This window comes from Terrapene carolina, unplaced genomic scaffold (assembly GCF_002925995.2).
Source record: "Terrapene carolina triunguis isolate 2854851 unplaced genomic scaffold, T_m_triunguis-2.0 Scaffold96, whole genome shotgun sequence".
Lineage (NCBI taxonomy): Eukaryota > Metazoa > Chordata > Testudines > Emydidae > Terrapene > Terrapene triunguis.
Window position 1 is genome coordinate 50,555,410 of NW_020664447.1, and position 14,123 is coordinate 50,569,532.

The window sequence follows — 14,123 nt, forward strand, 5'->3', positions numbered from 1 at the left end:
ACAGAGCGAGACGAGTACCAAGAAATCACCTACTACAGGACAGGCCCAACAAGGAAAACAACAGAACACCACTGGCTATCACGTACAGCCCCCAGCTAAAACCTCTCCAGCACATTATCAACAACGTACAACCTATCCTGGAAAATGATCCCTCACTCTCACAGACCTTGGGAGACAGGCTAGTCCTTGCTTACAGACAACCCCCCAACCTGAAGCAAATACTCACTAGCAACTACACACCACACCACAGAAACACCAACCCAGGAACCAATCCCTGTAGCAAACCTCGTTGACTACTCTGTCCCCATATCTACTCTATAGCGACACAATCAGAGGACACAACCACATCAGCCACACCATCAAGGGCTCATTCACCTGCACGTCTACGAATGTTATATATGCCATCATGTGCCAGCAATACCCCTCTGCCATGTACACTGGCCAAACTGCACAGTCCCTATGTAAAAGAATAAATGGACACAAATCGGATATCAGGAATGGTAACATACAAAAGCTAGTCGGAGAACACTTCAACCTCCCAGGACATTCTATAACAGATTTAAAAGTAACTATTCTTGAACAAAAAAACTTCAGAAACAGACTTCAAAGAGAAACAGCAGAACTAAAATTCATTTGCAAATTTAACACCATTAATTTGGGCTTGACTAGGGACTGGCTGGCTCATTACAAAAGCAGCTTTGCCTCTCCTGGAATTGACACCTCCTCATGTATTATTGGGAGTGGACTACATCCACTCTGATCGAATTGGTCCTGTCACTACTGGTTCTCCACTTGTGAGGTACTCCCTTCTCTTCATGTGTCATTATATAATGCCTGCATCTGTAACTTTCACCCCATGCATCTGAAGAAGTGAGGTTTTTTACCTACGAAAGCTTATGCCCAAATAAATCTGTTAGTCTTTAAGGTGCCACCGGACTCCTTGTTGTTTTTGTGGATACAGACTAACACGGCTACCCCCAGATAACTGAAAAAAATGTCTCATACTGACAAGTGTTAGGCAACCTTAATTATAGGCATTACTACCACGTCTGCTACTCTGAAACCTTAAAAACCAATGACAAACAATTCACCATGTTAGTATGTGTTAATCCTGCTCGGGAATGTAAAGGGGGTTCTGGTGACTCACAACAGTGGCTTAATAGCCCAACTGAACATAAGAGAAGTGGGAGTGGCATTCTAGAAAGAGTTTTTGACTGAGAAGCCTGGAAGAAAGAACACTGGGAGCAGCTAAAAGTAGGGGAAAAGTTTGAACGTACTTAAGTTTGCTTATAGTTAATTTCTGTGTTAATAAAACCAGACCTAAGAACAGGACTATCTTGTGAGCAGGTTACTTACAGAATTACATTTAATTTTTATTTACCAGCTTTTCAAGAGTGGTTTTGGTTAGAATTGTAACCCTGCAACAAAAGCATCTGCGTATCATATGCATCTGAAACAGCATGTTTCCTAGTTGTGCTTTTTTTAAAGAAAGATTTTATTCTCCTCTCAACACAGTACAGTGATGATGTAGGATGTAGAAATGGCAGATTGATTTACATGATTAGTCTTGAAGTAGCATCTAAAGGCCCCTAGCCCCACTGTGCTACGCACTGAAAAACATATAATTAAAGCCTCTGTCCTGAAAAATTATACATCCGAAGAAGTGGGTTGTAGCCCACGAAAGCTTATGCTCTAATAAATTTGTTAGTCTCTAAGGTGCCACAAGTACTCCTGTTCTTTGTCCTGAAAAAATGTACAATCTCAGTAGATAACAAAAGTATGCTGAGAAATTGCTTCTTTTAATTTATAATTATGACTAATTTGATATGAAGTAATTGATAGAAAAATAAATTCAAAACATTAAGATATCAGTTTTCACAGTCACTTTTCTGACCATAAAAATAGCATGTCCTTAATAAAAGAGAAAATATGACTGGCTGTTGTTCTGTGCATTCATTCTCCAGAAATACCCAGTACAATTGGAGCATTACTGTGACCAATTATCTGGAAGGTATGCTGAAAGAATCTTGGCACAATAGGAAAACCATAAAACTTTCAATTTAGGACAGAATATAAACCCAAGCAGGTTTAACAGCAATATTGCACTTGCCCCCTGGGCATTTCTAAGGTCTTTACTAAGTGGCTAAGGTTACAATATTCCTGCTGGTCAGTAATTCTTTGACTGGGCCTTGACTGTTATTACCTACAGGAAATCTAATTTACTGTCAGAAAAAGTAACAGTGAAAATAACCACATGCACAAGAATAGGAAAAATGATGTTTATAGCTTCTAAATAAGCTGTGAGGTCACATTTTTTTGGACTGTAGTATAACGGATATTAACAGGGGCTGACTGGTTGGCTCAGAGTCCACGATACTGTGCTATAGAAAAAGGGCTCATCACTAGTGTAGGCAGAAAACCATCCTCTTACTCCCCACAGTGCAGGGAGTCAACAGCCTTCCTCTTTCTCCTCCTCAGAGCTGCTTCCAGGGGCAATGAACCCACGCACTGCACCTTAGTGCAGACAATATCCCAAACTGGTCATCAACATAGGGCAGATGTTCAGTTTGGGATAGTGCCTGCACTAAGGTGCAGTGTGTTGGTTCATTGCCTGATTCCCGGAGTCATTGCCTGATTCCCTGTTCATAGTGATTCCTTGAGTCACAATTGCCTCTTTGTCTCCTTACTATTCTGGAGAAGGAGTCGACTGTGATGTGTCTATACCTGTTGCAGCCTACGCTCTCTGATGCTCTAGCACAGCTATGCTGCTGGGCACATTGAGAGGGTGTAGTCATGGCTCTGCCCACTCCCCAACCCCTGCCCACCTGCAAGAGTGAGGAAAGTAGCAGCTCCACTGAGCCTGCTTCCCTTTAAGCACAGGAAGCTGTGGTATATTGCAGAAGTACAATGGGGTAAGAGGATGGATGTCTTAAGCACCTCTACTCCCTTGTGCCAGTGCACACGATTGGACCAGATCTGGCCCATATTAAAGATCCCTGACTTTGACTTAGTCACATCCTAAATTTTCAGAGTTGCATAGAGTTAGACCACAGACCTTTCATTAAAGTCAACAGGAGTCATTTAATTAAATCTTGTACAACTGAAAACTTAAACTGGAAATGATATCTCTAAGTCTGATACACCAATCTGAAACTTAGTATGCTAGGTTTCAGAGTGATAGCCGTGTTAGTCTGTATCAGCAAAAAGAACGAGTAGTACTTGTGGCACCTTAGAGACTAACAAATTCATTTGGGCATAAGCTTTCGTGGGCTAAAACCCACTTCATCGGATGCATGCAGTGGAAAATACAGTAGGAAGATATATATATATATATATATATATATATATACAGAGAACATGAAAAAATGGGTGTTGTCATACTAGCTATAACGAGACTAATCAGGTATGTCAGGTAAGTGATAGGCAAATAGTGCCTAAAGATTTAGCACTGAGACTATTGTTATGCCCTGTGTCTCAGGAACTTCCCAGCTGAAGTTTCCATAACACTCAAGTAGAGAGGAATGGCACAGAGAGAAAGTGAAAAAATAAAATAAAGACAAGCGACACAAATACTAAGCACTACCTACCTACATATCAATAGCATAATCAACCTCAGAGACATTTGAGTGGCACATCAGAGAGGGAGAAACATAATTTAGAAGGTAAAAAAAGCATTACACCAAATAGCAACTGCTGGGATATATTTATTTTCAACTATTTTTTATGCACCAAATTCTATGGCATCGAAAATATGCTGTTTCAAATCCATAGGAGTACACAAATATGGTCAACAAAGGCGCATCACTTGATCTCAGCCACTGCAAAATTATAGGGAGATGTGGAGGTTCTAAACCAACAAGGATTTATAATACAAATCACTTGACTTACACAAAGAAACAGATGAAAAGCAAATGCAGTTTACAGCACATAGCTTTAACTCTACTCAGGAACTGGTTGCAGACAAAGACACTGAGGCCCATCACCCATACAGAACTCCCAAATGCTAATTTCAATCCAGTAAACCAAGGTAACCATAGAGAGTTGGCATCTACCCTGGACTCCTACCACAGAATGAACAGTAGCCCAGAAAAATGAATTTCCTTAGTTCTTTCCAGATAATATATCAGAGATGTTAATGATTACCTTATGTCCAGAGTGCACAATCAGCACTGTCTTCAGACAGAGAACTCCGCCTTCTTATTAAATTGAAACGGAGAGGTCACATTATACAGAAACGAATTAACAATCCATAAAACTACCTTATTACTGTGGAACACTAAGGGCTAGTCCAACCTACAAAGACATCCATGTTTTTGTAACTATTTTAGGCATTCTCATTTGCCCAGGTTACAACACTGATATAACCAATGTGTCAAACAGGTTTGTGCATCTGAGCCTATCATGATACTTACCCATGGTTGTGTCAGTGCATTCTGGGAAAATCTGGTTAGTCATCCAACAGTGTCTCAGTAGAGGATACAGCACCTAAATGACAGGACTGCTATTATCAGCACCAGGAGCAATGTAAACCTACTGCCGGGAGAGCTGGGAAGCAATAGGACTGGCTAAATCAGCTGACCCAGCCCAGCTAAGAGGTACCATCAACAAAGCAAACTGGTTTGTAACTCTGAAGTTACAAGATAACAGTTATCTGCCAACTTAGGCAGTTGGCAAGAGCAAACCCATTAGCTGCCAGTTATTAATCAAGTACTGGTATTAACCATGGTATGTGGGGACACAAATCATATTTTTAAAGGCAACCACAGAACTAATGGGTTATGAACTCAGTTAAAACTTTTAGGATAGAGAGGGCTTTCAAAGGTTGGAGATCAAAAAGACAGAGCTTTCTGCTTCCCAAATCCTTTCTCAGACACTGACCACAAAAATAGCATTTTAAGAGAGGAAAGACAGGGGGAGAGATGGGGACGGGGAGCTCAGTGGCCTAAACGGGGACTAGAAGGAGTGAAAGACTAGGTTTAGATTCCTGGTAGGAATGGCATGCCTAATTGGGCCGCTAATGAGGGAAGCTACCCAAATAAAGTGGACCACCACCAGACAGCACTGATGGCAAGACCTATATATCAATACTTCTTTGAAGAATATCCAGATTCTAACTAAATGGACCATGGAATTTATGCAAACACCAAATGAAATCCACTTTTCATATTCTACAGCAAACATAGAACAATATACAGGTTTACTGAAGAGAAAAGCTCTTATTTGGAAGGTTAAACATAGCTATTATGTTGGAAGGTTAAACCCTCACCAATTATTTCATTTTCAGATTGAAAACTGGGGCAGAGGCCACAACATGTTTACAGAACACTACACAGTATGTACAAAGTAGGCCTACTTGGAGTAAGTGGAGGTTAGAATTATGGCTTTAAGATCCCTTTAATGTATAACTTTCCACTAGAACAGCAATGTTTAGACAGATCCTTTCCCTTCCCCTGTGTGTTAAATGTTCCTTGTGATAGTGTCTTGCAAATAGATGAAAGACAGTGTTTGAATTTGGGACAGGAAAAGAACTGAGAACATGAACTTGAATAACTGTTCAAATTCAAGTTTCTGATCTATATCTTCAAAGCTCTCCTTAGGTCTGGCTCATGTTAAGTGAGGGACCAACCCATTCTATGAGATTGTATGTGTTGAATTCCAGTTCAGGAGACAAAACAGTTTCAACAATTGGCCCACCACAACTATAGGACACTTTCCCAGAAATAATCAGAACAGACATGAACCTCAGGCCCTTTGGAACAGAATGTATCTTTTTGTGTTCACTTTAATAGATATGTAAGGTGCTCAGATACCACAATAATGGCTATGATATAAGAACACAGATGGATGGCCCAACAGACAGACAGATAGCCTGCCTGAAGGGTGCAGCTATCGTGAAATGCCTAGATACCAGAAATGGTGAAAAAGGATTTTTCAAACTAAATACACCTCTACCCCAATATAACGCAACCCGATACAATACGAATTTGGATATAACGCGGGAAAGCAGCGCCCCGGGGGGGGGGGGGCGAGGCTGCGCACTCTGGCAGATCAAAGCAAGTTCGATATAACGCGGTCTCACCTATAACGCGGTAAGATTTTTTGGCTCCTGAGGACAGCGTTATATCAGAGTAGAGGTGGGGTGGAGGGAGCAAGATGAGGGGATTGTGAATAATTCCTGAGCTGATATCTCTGATATCTGATTTGGACAAATCCTCTTTAGACCCCAAGTGCTCCACGAACCATTCACTACAACTTCTGCATTATTCTTTATTCACAATTCACAGTGTGTGATTAGTCATATGATATTGTTTCTGCTTCCTTATTCAATGACAAACTTTTCAACAGGAAAATAATGAATGATTAATAGCAAATTACAAATTTCTGGTATGAATTTGTTCAACTTCCAGAGTTCATAAATATTTCCAGATATACTCGTGCTTGTCTGAGAGAGTAACACATGGTCTGAATAACAACAACATTAATTAGAGTAATCCATCCACAAATAGATTTTCTCTTTTTTTATTATTTAACTGCCGTACTTGATCCTCTGGTGATAGGTGCATTAGAAATACAATAGATTAGATACCCATTAAGGGTAGCCCCTCTCACACGGTGTATCACTGTTGTGAGAATGACCTGGGTTTCTTTGATTTTATTAGTGTCTTCTGGGACTAAACACACTTTCCCACAGCTGTTCTGTACTTGTTACTACTAGATTGATATGGTGAGAAAGGGTCAATATCTGTCTAATTGCTCTCTGTACTTCCCACAGGGACAATATCTGGGCACATATTCTGATCAAATAAAGTATAATAATAATAATAGCTTTGCACTTCTAATGACCTCCTATCTAAAAATATTTTAGAGACAGATAGTTAACAATTCACTTCTCTTTTAAAGCTGGGGAGCTGAGGAACAGGGAGGTCAAATGATTTACCCATAGTCAGACAGAAAGTCTGTGTCAGAGTTGGAAACAGAACTCAGTACCATTATCATAATGATAACAAAAGACTAAATCAAAGATTTCTCCCCATTTCGCTCCCCCTCTCTTAGAGAAGACATATATTCAGGGTGTTTGAGACAGCCTCACTCACTGGTAAGAGTTAAGGGGGTACTTCAGGGATTACCTTTGTACAATTTAATATGTTTCAGTCAGTTAATAAGAGCAGGATTACCGCAAATCACTCTACAGTTAGGTACAACGACACTGGGTTACATGGAAGACAGGCTGGGACATATCTTTGATACTGAAACTTTTGTAACAATAATTATGCCCAACACTTATAGTTTATAGAAATTAACTATCAGATAATTAATCCTGATCTCCTAATCTCCTATGGGTTATGTAAACCGGTACTTTTACATCCAGTTTACAAATTAGGAAATTTGGAAACACAGGCTAAGTGCCTTGCACAATGCCAAACAAGTAGTTAGTAATGGAGTCAGAATTAGAATCCATGTAGCAGGAGTTCCTAACTGCCAGTCCTGTGCTGTAACTATTACAAAATGAGACTGTCTCTGTCAGTTCTACTTATCACTCAAATGATAGTGGCAAGTAACCCACAAGAGTGGGTTCCAGAAGGGTGTTGCAGACATCATATTGATTACACAGAGTCATATATCAAATATAACATATTCTAATCTACAAACTGATTAGTTAATTAATCTTTACAGTGTATGTTTATATACAAGATATATATATAAACAAATTAACTACATGCCTTACTTCGGAAATTATGAAAACTGAGTTCCTTTCCATGTATTACAATGTGCTCGGTGTGGTTACAATGATATGGGCAGAAACTATCCTATTTCATATATCCTGCTAATCACAGATAGTGGGATTGATTTGTAATGGTACGTTGGGGCAGGTTCTCTTCTTGCACAATTCAGGTGGCATAAGGGTCACATAAGGGCATACAGGGATGGGTAAGAGGCACGGCAAAGAAATTCTCCACTATGGCAATCCTCCAGTGACATAAGGTCCATTAAATTACCCTACTACAGTAACAGATCTTAGAGCTGCCTACACAGTGCTATGCATCATCAGCACTGGGCTGGCTCAGAGAATCAGGGAGCTGGAACTGGCACCCCTGTGCCCTCCTGCTCTGTCACAGAAGAAAATCAGCCCCATTCTCTCAGAATCAGAAGCACGAAATTAGCCTCAGAAGTGATGGGATTTCCAGATTGCAAATGATGTATTTCTAATGTAAGGGTAACTATTAGGCTCTCAGTGTTATGAACAGTCTGTTTTCATTTTTACAAATATACTTTTATTTTCATTTCTCAACTATAAGAAAGTAGTTTGTGGTAACACATGCCATGAGCAAAGCTACTTCTGGATACAAGCTTATTTCAACTCACATGTGCCTGTTTGATTTTGTGGGTGCTATAATATAACTGATTCCTACCCTTGAGGTCATCTGCTATCTCCTATGCCACACTAGTTCTTACCAGTCTCTCTTGCAGCATTACTGAAGGATGGTGATTCCAATCTCTCTTTGCCCACAACTCTGTACTCAAGCAGTTACCCACTTCCTGAAGGTCAGAATTCAATTTCTCTTATCCAATACCATATGATTAATCACTTCAGTCTTTTGTTCAACTTCACAAACTCCCAATAAATTTATATGTAAGGCATTTTAGGTCACGTCTCTGGGTAGATTAGGCTGGGGCTGAGAGATCAGGATTGAGATTTATTATTATTTAATATATTCATTGCAGAGACCAGATGCCCCAAGCAGGATCAGGGCTCCATTATGCTAGGCACTGTACAAACACACACGAAGACTAAGTTAATGGCCCCGAAGAGTCTTAGGCCCTGAGAAATGAATGGGCAGATCCTTGCATCCACCTGGTACCGCACTGACTTCATATCATTGTACGTAACCCATATTAATCTATATTATTTTTAACAAAACGGAAGTAAAATAGATGATCTGATGATATAACTATAAATCACCAGTGATAAAATCAGTGCACTATTTTAAAATATAACTGGGTACAAAGAGCTTGAAGGCTATTTATTAGATTGATAAAAGTAGTTTTTAATAGAATGGCCAAATCATGACCCAGCCTATGCACCTGTGTTAGCCCATGAGGATGGGTAAGACCATCCCTGCTTAACCCATGTGTGGTATTCCTGAACCATGACTCTGAATCTCTAGGGGTAAGCATGTGTTGCAAGCCCATTACTTCCACAGAGCATGAGGGATGAGAGAGGTGGAGAGTGGACCAGCTTCTCTGGTCAGTGCAGATTGCTGTGCATGTGGAGCAAGGAGGAACTAGGGAAGGAATGTACATTTCTGATGCATAATTACTTCCCTGTGCTGTTGTTCCTTGGGTGCTACACTTATATACTGCCCCCCTACAGAGCAGACTACACGTACAGAATTTATTTTTTTTAAACTAAAATAAATGTGCATCTGTAAAACATGTCAAATAAATTAGAAATAATCTCATAAACAAAGCAAAATATCATATAACACGTTTGAGAAATACTTTTGTTACTTTACTGCTATTTAATAATTGTTAACACAACTATTAAAATTGTATCTTTTTACAGGTCTTCGGGGTGGAAAAGCCCTCAAATCAACCGTTTTAATATGATGTTTATGGCATTATTCATCACCCTGAAAAATAATCGCCCACCTGAAGGATACTGCAGAGAAGTAAAATTGATTTCTTTCTTTTGATAAATAAAAGTAAAGCTATATTCCTCCAATTTCAGGAACATTTATTATAGCAGTGCAATTTTACTGCTGTCCTTCAGTATCTGTCAACATTTCCACTATAAACATGGCTGACAAAGTTCACATTCGGGCAAAATTTAAATTCTCAGCATAAAAGTAATATAAATAAAAATAGGAAAATTGGGTGATGCCTTTTAACATGATAGACATTCAGAAGAGGCAAGTTTCAAATGCTTTTTGCGTACTACGAATTTTAACATCCTTGGCTTTTTATTTTTCAAACTGAAATTTTGCAGTTCATTAGTTTTTAATATGGATAAATGCCCATGGGCACTCTGATAAGATAATATAAGCAATGCATTTTAACAATAGCAATTGCAGATGTATAGCTTCTTGCAACAAACATCTTTTAGGTTTCTGCTGTATCCATGGCAATTCAATTAATACCGCACAGTAACAGGTCTGAAGGATTTGCCATGTTACACTGTGCAAAAACCATTTTAGAGAATCTCTGCTTACTGCTGATTGACACATAGCCATTACTAGCCATTACTGTAAGCTAAATAGAAAAATAGCGATAATTCATAAATAGATAATTACATAAAAGAATTACAACTCTTAGAAAGATTATCATGTAAAAAAGTGGTAATCATCTAATTTAAATTGACAAAAAACAAAATATTCAAAGGTGGAAATAAAATAGACCAGATTTGTTGCAAGGGTTCTATTGGCATTTGCTAGGGTGACCAGACGTCCCAATAAAATCGGGACTGTCCCGATATTTAACTCTTTGTCCCGCTTCCCGACCGATGTACAATCGGGATGCCATTTGTCCTGATATTATAAGGTTGCCAGGCTTCTGGTTGGCGCGGGGCTGGTAGGCTCCCTACTTGGTTCCGCATATCTCCCCAGAAGTGGTGACATCTCCCTCTTAGTCCTAGATGCAGGGATGGCCAGATGGGATGTGCGTGCTGCCCCCGCCATGACCACCTGCTCTGCAGCTCCTATTGGCCGGGAACTGCAGCCAATGGGAGTTGCGGGGGCAGTGCCTGCAGGAGACGCAGCACGCACAGCCGCCTGGCTGCGCCTCTGCCTAGGACCAGAGGGAGATGTCACCACTTCTGGGGAGCTGCCTGAGCCCACACCCAGCCCGCAACCAAACTCCCTCCCAGAGTCAGCACCCTGAACTCCCTCCCATGCCCCAACCCCTTTCCCCAGCTCTGAAAAAAAAAAAACACTTTGCGGCGGGACCTGGGGCCGTGTGTGCCCCCAACCCGTGGCTTGTGACAGGGGCCAGAGCCGAGGCAGTGTGCCCCTGACCCGCAGCTTGCGGCAGGGGCCGGGCCATGCACCCCCGACCTGTGGCGGGGGCCAGACCGAGGGCCGTGCGCTCTGAACCCACGGCTTGTGGCAGGACTGTGGCTGGGGGCTGCTGTTGGGGCCGTGCGCCTCCAACCCGCGGCAGGGGCCTTAGCCGGGGCTGTGCGCCCCCGACATGCAGCTTCCTTGGGTTATGCGTCTCCCTCCCCCATGGCTTCAGTGGGGGCTGTGAGCCTGTGGCTGCCCTCCCCGTCCATGTGTCCTGATATTTTATTCTTGCCATCTGGTCACCCTAGTGTCTGCTGGCAAAAATCAGGTTCTTGGCTTCTACTAGCTGAAAGTGTGCACGAGGACAGGGTGCACAAGTATAAGCTGCCCATAACGCAAGCTCTGCCAGGAAACATGAGTTTGCTGGCAGCTCCCACAGTGAGCAGGGAAACAGCATGCAAGAGATGAGCTCATCCACTGCATATCCCTGGGTAGTCTCCCCCAGTACGACTCCTAAGGAGCCCTCTGCCCCAGTTTAAAGTAGCCTTCCCCTGACGTAGGCAGAACCCATGCCCATCGTTCCCCAGGATGAATCCTTATTCAGGTCCTGCTTAAGTCACCCTGTTGATCTTGAGTATAATGTTTGATATTGTGTTATTTCAAAAACTCTAAGAAAAGTGGGTGATCTTAAATCTCATAAGAACTGCACAACAGCATATATTGTGTATGCAGTTTCAACCCTGACTCTGAATTTCCTGACTTTTGTCCAATTAAAACAGCTGCTTAATGTTATCTTTACATAATGTTTTGTGAGAATATACATATCTATACAGTTACTTGAAGTTAAGAATCATCACAACTACAGCAGTGTATCAAAACAAACATTTGTTTTGTTCTCCAGTCCTCCTGTGGTGGTTACTTACACAACTACTGACAGGTTTGAGATTACCATGCTGGAACCTATTTTCATGTGACAGCCGCAGTGCAGATACTTGTCGATATACTGGTGCTGAATGTTAATCACTGCTACAGTCTAGAAACAATTGCCAGCTACGTCACTTATCACCAGAATGAACAGCAAAGCCTTGACTTAATTGCCTTATCATGTGCCACATGCTTCCTGCTGAAATGGATAGACAGCACTAAGAAATACTGTGGGGGATAAAATAATTATAAACTAATAAGAATGTTCAAAATTAATGATAAATACAGCTCCAGGCATCAGTTTTGGTTCTCATATCTTTCTTCATTTACACCTTTTTAAATACTGTCCAAAAGAGATTCTGATTATTTATATAAGAACTAAATAGCAAAACAGGTTATGAATAAAATATATTTAACAATGTAATGTGAAGTGTGGACAGGACACAGAAACATAGATATTTGTCCTCCGGTTTGAATATTCAATACAGCACTTGATTTTATTAGAAAACTCTTCCACATAGACCAACTTTTCTAGAAGATCAGCAAAACATTTTAAATAGGTAAACACACATTTATTTTTTGTATACTGATACTCTAAGCTAAATCTTGGATAGTTCAAACTTCAAGAAATAGATCCAAAGCAGGTACATCTCTGATGCTATTGAATCAACATGCACAAAATCATGTTTCCTGTTAAATAAACACTCCTTTTTTGCCCTGCAAACAATGAATGCTTGGCCTTACAACAATTATCAGGTAGCCTCTTAAGAAAGAAAGAAAAAGACAGAAAGAAAGCAAGCAAGCAATGAGACAATTAAAATAGCATAATAATAGTTTGCTCAATATTTTAAATACTTTTTAATTAATGTACATATAAGTCTAACATTCAGATACAGAAAGAAGAAATGCTGAACACGGTGTTCATAAAGAACCTTTTATGCTAACCTTTTATCTTTGTTTTTTAACTGATGAAGTCAAATAATCACTGCTGGAGTGGCAGCAGGCTATATACAAGAGTTTCAAGAGTTTCAAATCAACCCGTGGAATAGTACCATATATAGTTCTCTGACCAAAGCTTCCTTCCTTCTATCTATAAAATTTCTCCCTGAAAATAAATTTCATCATGTTTTTGTGCCAGATGTCACATTCATAAGATTCTCTTATAATGATCAAAATATTATATATATAATTTTAATGCACTGCTATATGTTGAGCCTGGTTATTTACACAGCACACAAGTTCTAATGTAGTTATCACAAGTTATTCTAGCACCAATCATTCAGAGGTATGTTAATTATCTGTGGGGAAAAAACAGCTTGCTGTCAAAAAAAAAACCCTTCTTGAGATTTGAATAAAATTTGCACGAGATCTCAAGAGAAGCTGACATAAATAAACAAAGTATGTGTTAAAATGAACACATTGAATGTAAATATTAAAATACATACAGGGTATTTTTAGCCTCAACAGTTCACAGGTATATCTTAAAATCAGCCACTGAATAACTGCTATGCCTGAATCTGGATAGTATGAAGGTCAGTAAGTAACTTGGAACTTTACATAAAGGAGTAAAGCAACAATATAAACAATATGATGATTATGTGAATAACGAACTGCACATATTACCCAGTTCAAAGAAAAATAAAACAGTCTGATAAAATAATTTACTGATAATATTACAGTATCTGCATTTTAAAAAATAAGAACCAAATTAGAAGTAATCAAACCTCAAAGGAATGTGTAATTAAAAATGTTTTAAAATAGACTTAATTTTACTTTATTTTTCATCATTAAATTTTACTTCCAAATTAATTTATTTTACTACATAATTTGTTTAAATACTAATACCTCTACATTACATACAAGTCACAATTAAAAAACAAAATTAAATATATACCATTCCTAATATCACATTCATTTATTTAAATATGGTTTTAGGGATAATTCCATTCTATTTTACAAGGGATCCAGAGACTACATATGTGTGTGCGTATATACATACACATAAACATACACACACAGACAATTACTGCACTCATGATACACAAATACACACCCTGCAAATACACGTTAAAATAGTAAGATTAAAAAAATAATAACATTACTATTTTAGAGTCTATTTTACTATCAGAGATTTAAAAATTAAAAGTATATTTAGAGAAGAATGATTTTTCCATTTAATTTTCCAAGTTCTGAAAAGTG

The 14,123-nt window shown here is 39.4% G+C and overlaps 1 protein-coding gene across 1 annotated transcript in view; it reads right to left on the reverse strand.

Annotated features, from left to right (window-relative positions):
- Nucleotides 1-14,123, reverse strand: part of NOVA1 (NOVA alternative splicing regulator 1) — a 235,180-nt gene that overhangs the window by 24,487 nt on the left and 196,570 nt on the right. The window lies entirely within an intron of this gene.